At 38.7% G+C, this 6,826-nt stretch overlaps 1 non-coding gene across 1 annotated transcript; it reads right to left on the bottom strand.

Annotated features, from left to right (window-relative positions):
* Positions 1-353: 353 nt before the first annotated feature.
* LOC123576320 lies at positions 354-517 on the bottom strand. Its single transcript, XR_006701326.1, has one exon. It is a non-coding gene; the product is annotated as a U1 spliceosomal RNA (small nuclear RNA).
* Positions 518-6,826: the final 6,309 nt, after the last annotated feature.

Here is a 6,826-nt window from a genome sequence, read left to right as displayed (position 1 = left end):
GTTTTTGATTTTAGCCATTCTGACAGGTGTGAAGTGATATCTCATTGTACTTTTAATTTGCATATCCCTGAGAATGAGTGATGTTGAGCATCTTTTCATGTGTCTGTTGGCCATATAGATGTCTTCTTCAGAGAAATGTCTTTTCATGTCTTCTGCCCATTTTTAAATTGGATTATTTGGTTTTGGGGTATTGAGTTTTGTAAGTTCTTCAAATATTTTGGTTACTAACCCTTTATTGGATATGTCATTGGCAAATATCTTCTCCCATTCAGTAAGTTGCCTTATAGTTTTTTGATGGTGCCCTTCCCTGTGCAGAAGCTTTTTTTTTTCTTTTTCTTTTTTTTTTTTTTTGCCAGGGGAAAGTGCGAACGCAGTCCCCCACTACCACAAATTATGCAGTCGAGTTTCCCACATTTGGGGAAATCGCAGAGGTCAGAACATCCGGAGTGCAATGGATAAGCCTCGCCCTGGGAAAACCACCTTCGTGATCATGGTATCTCCCCTGCCAGGTAAGTATTGCAGAAACTTTTTATTTTGATGTAGTCCCAATAGTTTATTGTTGCCTTACCTCTAGACATATCTAGAAATGTTGCAATGGCCTATGTCAGAGAAAGTACTGCCTGTGTTCTTTTCTAGGATTTTTATGGTTTCAGGTATGACATTTAGGTCTTTAATCCATTTTGAGTTTGTTTTTGTGTATGGTGTAAGAAATTGGCCCAATCTCATTCTTTTGCATGTAGCTGTCCAGTTTTCCCAACACTGTTTTTTGAAGAGACGTCTTTTTCCCATTGCATATTCTTGCGTCCTTTCTTGAAGATGAATTGACCATATAATTGTGGGTTTATTTCTGGGTTTTCTATTGTGTTTCATTTTTCTATGTGTCTATTTTTGTGCCAGTACCGTACTGCTTTAATTATAACTGCTCTGTAATATCACATGAAATCTGGAATTGTGTGATACCTCCAGCTTTGTTTTTCTTTTTCAAGATTGCTTTCACTATTTAGGGTCTTTCGTGGTTCCATACAAATTTTAGGACTATTTGTTCTAGTTCTGTGAAAAATGCTATTGGCATTTTGATAGGGATTGCATTAAATCTGTAAATTGCTTTGGGTAGTATGAACATTTTAACAATATTTGTTCTTTCAATCCATGAGCATGGAATACCTTTCCATTTGTTTGTCATCTTGAATTTCTTTCATTGGTGTTTTATAGTTTTCAGAGTACAGATCTTTCACCTCTTTTGTTAGGTTTATTCCTAGGTGTTTTATTATTTTTGGTGCAATTGTCAGTGGGATTGTTTTCTTAATTTCTCTTTGTGCTACTTTATTATTAATGTACAGAAATACAACAAATTTCTTTTTTTCTTTTACATTTATTTATTTATTTTTGAGAGACAGAGACAGAGCACAAGTGGGGGAGGGGCAGGAGAGAGAGGGAGACCCAGAATTCAAAGCAGGCTCCAGGCTCTGAGCTGTCAGCACAGAGCCCGATGCTGGGCTCGAACTTATGAATCATGAGATCATGACCTGAGCCGAAGTCAGATGCTTAACCAACGGAGCCACCCAGGCGCCTCAAGAAACGCAACAAATTTCTGTATATTGATTGTGTGTCCTGTGACTTTACTGCATTCGTTTATCGGTTCTAGTAGTTTTCCAGTGGAGTCTTTAGGATTTTCTATATATAGGGTCACATCACCTGCAAATAGTGATATTTTACTTCTTCTTTAGCAATTTTGATGCCTTTTATTTCTTTGTCTTGTCTGATTACTGTGGCTAGCACTTTCAGTACTGTGTTGAATAAGGTGGTAAGGGGATATCCTTGTCTTATTCTTAGGGGAAAAGCTGTCAGTTTTTCCCTATTGAGTATGGTGTTTGCTGTTGGTTGTTCGTATATGGTCTTTATTATGTTGAAGTATATTCTCTCCAAACTTACTTTGTTGAGGGTTTTATCATGAATGGATGCTACACTTTTGTCAAATACTTTTTCTGCACCTATTGAAATGATCATATGTATCACGTTGATCGGTTTGTAAATATTGAACCACTCTTGCATCCCACTTTGACTGTGGTGAATGATTTTTTTAATGTATTGTTGGATTCAGTTTGCTAGTATTTTGTTAAGGATTTTTGCACCTATGTCATCAGAAATATTGGCCTCTCATTCTCTTTTCCTGGTAGCATCTTTATCTGGTTTTGGTATCAGAGCAATATTGGCCTTGTAGAATGAATTTGGAAGCTTTCCTTCATCTTCTAATTTTTGGAATAGTTTAAGAAGAACAGGTATTAACTCTTTTTTAAATGTTTGGTAGTATTCACCTGTGAAGCCATCTGGTCCTAGATTTTTGCTTGCTGGAAAATTTTTGATTACTGATTCAATTTCAATTCAATTGCTGGGAATTGGTCTGTTCAAATTTTCTATTTCTTCCTGATTCAGTTTTGGTAGGTTATATGTTTCTAGGAATTAATCCATTTGACTAGATTGTCCAATTTGGTGTCATATAATTTTCCATAATGTTGTCTTATAATTCTTTGCATTTCTATGGTGTCAAGGGGTTATTTCTTCTCTTTCATTTCTGATTTTGAGTCTTCTCTCTCTTTTTTCTTTTCTTTTATTTCTTTTTTTTTTTAATGAGTCTGGCTGAAAGTTTATCCATTTGTTAATCCTTTCAAAGAAGCAGCTCCTGGCTTTATTGATCTGTTTTATTACTTTTTTGTTTTTATTTTATTTCTGCTCTAATCTTTATTATTTCATTCCTTCTATTCATTTTAGGGTTTTTTTACTTCTTTTTCTAGATTTTTTGGGTGTAAGGTTAGGTTGTTTATTCAAGATTTTTCTTCTTAAAGTAAACCTCTCTTGCTATAAACTCTCCTCTTAGAACAGCTTTTGCTGCATCCTCAAAATTTTGGACCATTGTATTTTCATTCTCATTTGTCACCATGTATATTTTTATTTTTTCTTTGATTTCTTGGTTCTCCCACTCATTGTTTGGTAGCAAGTTACTTAACCTTCAGGTATCTGTGTTCCTTCCAGATTTTTTCTTGTGATTGATTTCCAGTTTCATAGCATTCTAGTTGGGAAAGATGCATGGTATGACTTCAGTCTTTTTGAGACTTTTTTGTGGCCTGATATGTGACTTATTCTGGAGAATGTTCCATGTGCACTTAAAAAAGAATGTGGAGTGCCTGACTGGCTCGGTTGGTAGGCCACGTGACTCTTTATCTTACGATAAAGAGTTTGAGTTTAAGCCCCACACTGGGAGTAGAATTTACTAAAAGAAGAAAGATTAAGGGAAAAAATATGTATTCTGTTTTAGGATGGGCTGTTCTTCATATATCTGTTAGATCCATCTGGCCCAGTGTGTCATTCAAAGCCATTGTTTCCTTGTTAATTTCCTATTTGGATAACCTATCCATTGATGTAAGTGAGGTGTTAAAGTCCCCTACTATTATTATATTACTATTGATTACTTCCTTCATGTTTGTTGTTAGCTGCTTTATGTATTTAATTCTTTTTTAAAAATGTTTATTTTTGAGAGAGACAGAGACAGAGACAGAGCATGAGTGGGGGAGAAGCAGAGAGAGAGGGAGACAGAATCTGAAACAGGCTCCAAGCTCTGAGCTGTCAGCACAGAGCCGGGTGTGGGGCTTGAACTCACGGACAGTGAGATCATGACCTGAGCTGAAGTCGGACTCTCAACCAACTGAGCCACCCAGGCGCCCCTGCTTTATGTGTTTGATGCTTTCATGTTGGATGCATAAATATTTACAATTGTTATATCTTCTTGTTGGGTTGTTCCCTTTATAATTATATAGTGTTCTTTTTTGTCTTTTTTTCTCTTTTTCTTTAGAATTTTTTTTCTGAAAATTTTTAATGTTTATTTATTTTTGAGAGAGAGAGAGAGGCAGAGCATGAGCAGGGGAGGGGCAGAGAGAGAAGGAGACACAGAATCTGAAGCAGGCTCCAGGCTCTGAGCTTTCAGCACAGGGCCCAATATGGGGCTCAAACTCACCAGCCATGAGATCATGACCTGAGCCAAAGTTGGATGCTTAACCAACTGAGCCAGCCAGGTGCCCCCTGCAACCCCAGTTTTTCTTTTAATGTCTATTTTATTTATTTTTGAGAGAGAGACAGAACACACGCAGGGAAGGGGCAGAGAGGGAGGAAGACACAGATCTGAAGCAGGCTCCAGGCTCTGTGCTGACAGCTCAAACTCATGAACTGAGAGATCATGACCTGAGCTGAAGTCAGTTGCCCAACTGGCTGAGCCACCCAGGCACCTCTAATGTCTATTTTAATGTCCAATATAAGTTTTGCTGTCCTGGCTTTCTTTTCACTTCCGTTTGCATGATAAATGCTTTTCCATCCCTTTGCTTTCAATCTGCATGTGTCTTTTAGTCTGAAATTAGTCTCTTATATACAGCATCTAGGTGAGTCTTGCTTTTTTAACCATTCCATTACCATATGTCCTTTTATTGGAGCATTTAGTCCATTTACACGCAAAGCAATTATTCATATATTATGTATTTTTTGCCATTTTGTTACTTGTTTCATGGTTGTTTCTACAGGTTTTCTCTGACTCTTTCTTCTCTTGCTCTGTTTCATGGTTTGTCGGCTTTCTTTAGTGATACGCTTAGATTCCTTTCTGTTTATTTTTTAAAAATGTTTATTTATTTTGAGAGCGAGAGAGAGACAGAGCATGAGTGAGCATGAGTAGGGGAGGGGCAGAGAGAGAAGGAGAGAGAGAATCCCAAGCAGACTCCATGCTCAGCACAGAGCCCGTTGAGGGGCTCAAACTCATGAATGATGAGATTATGACCTAAGCCTAAATCAAGAGTTGAATGCTTAACCAACTGAGCTACCCAGGCACCCCTTTTCTTTTTAGTTTTTGCATGTCTATTACTAGTTTTTGATTTGTGGTGACCATTTGGTTGTATATAACACCTTCTGTATGTAGCAGTCTGTATTAAGTTGATGGTTGCTTAAGATTTAACCCATTCTTCACTCTTATCCCTACCCTGTTTCAGGCATAAGATGTCATACTTCACATCTTCTTATTCTGTGAATCTCTTCATTGATTTTTCTAGATATTCTTAATTTTGCTGCCTTTGTGCTTCCTATTTTTCTTGCTCCTACTTATAGGCTTTCCTTCCCACTCAAAGAGTACCCTTGAGCATTTCTTGTTCAGCTGGTTTATTGCTGAAGAATTCCTTTAACTTTTGTATGTCTGGGAAACTGTTTATCTCTCCTTCTATTCTGAATGATAGTCTTGCTGCATGTAGTATTTTGGCTGCAGGTTTTTTTTTCTTTCAGCCCTTTGAGTAAGTCATGAACTCCCTTCTGGCCTGCAAAATTTCTGCTGAAATCAGCTGATAGCCTTATGGGGTTTCACTTGTATGTAACTTTTGTTTTCTCTTGCTGCTTTTAAAATTCTCTCTTTATCAGTACTTTTTGCCATTTTAACTACTATGTGTCTTGGTGTGGACCTCCTTGGGTTGATTGGGTTGGGGGTTCTCTGTGCCTTCTGGATCTGGATTTCTGTTTCTTTTCCCAGGTTTGGGAAGTTTTCAGCTATTATTTCTTCAAATAAACATTCTTCCCCCTTTTCTTTCTCTTCTCCTTCTGGAATTCCTATAATGCAGATGTTATTACACTTGAAAGTGTCACTGAATTTCCTACATCTGTTTCCATTTTTAAAATTTGTTTTTCTCTTTCCTGTTCAGCATGATTGCTTTCCATTACTCTGTCTTCCAGGTCACTGATCCAATCATCTGCTTCCTCTAGTCTACTATTTATTCCATCTAGTGTATTTTTAAATTCATTTATTGTGTTCTTCATCTCTGTTTTTTTTTTTTTATGTTTTCTATCCTTTGTTAAGGGTCTCACTGAGTTCCTCCACTCAAGTCCAGTGAATATTTTTATGACCATGGCTTTAAATTCTTGATCAGGCATATTATTTATCTCAGTTCCATTTAGGTTTCTTGCTGTGATTTTGTCCTGTGACATATTCCTCTGTCCCCTCATTTTGTCTAACTCTCTGTGTCTATTTTTTGAGGTTGGAATGTCAGCTATGTCTCCTGCTCTTGAAAGTAGTGGCCTTATGAAGAAGTCCTATAGTGTCCTGCAGTGCAGCGTCCTCTGTTCACCAGAACCTAGTGCTTCAGGGATGTCTCCTATGTGCGTTGCATGTGCCCTACTATTGTAGTAGTGTCTGTGCCACTTCTACCTTCAGTCCTGTCATCTGAAATGGCTCTCTTCGCCTGTTGTGGGCAAGGATTGGTCCCTTTGTTGTTAATGGGCCAGTCTGGGGCCACCTTGGGCTTGAGTTGAGTCAGACCAGGTGTTTGCCAGAAATGCAGTAGCACCAAACTAGAGGGCATTTTCCGTGTGTTGTCTGTTCCCTGAGAAGCTTTCATTGGTATGCGGGGCCTACAGTCAGACCAGATGTCTCCCTCCAACCCACTGCTGGACCACAGTCAGACTGGTGTGTGTGGTTATCTTCCCCTCTCCCTGGGGCAGGAGTCACTTTGCAGTGGTGCTGGCTCCTGTCAGGACCCTGCTTGTACCCTGCCAGTCTTGTGACACTGCTTTGTATGGGCTCCCACTAAAGGCATATTAGAGGGGTCAGGTCTTCAGGAGAGCCCAGGGGCAGGATGCACTGTTAGCAAGCTAAATAGCAAGTGCTAACACCACAGTGGAATCTACAGGTGTCCTTGTGTTTATGCTGGGTGGTGAGGGAGGCATATGGTGCCTGCCAGATTTTTTTTTCCCCTGAAGAAGACTCCCATGATCCCTGCCCCTTCAGCACACACTCTGAGATTAATAAACA

Source organism: Leopardus geoffroyi, chromosome C2, assembly GCF_018350155.1.
Source record: "Leopardus geoffroyi isolate Oge1 chromosome C2, O.geoffroyi_Oge1_pat1.0, whole genome shotgun sequence".
Lineage (NCBI taxonomy): Eukaryota > Metazoa > Chordata > Mammalia > Carnivora > Felidae > Leopardus > Leopardus geoffroyi.
The sequence above is the reverse complement of the archived record's forward strand: the minus strand, read 5'-3'. Positions and strand labels throughout refer to the sequence as shown.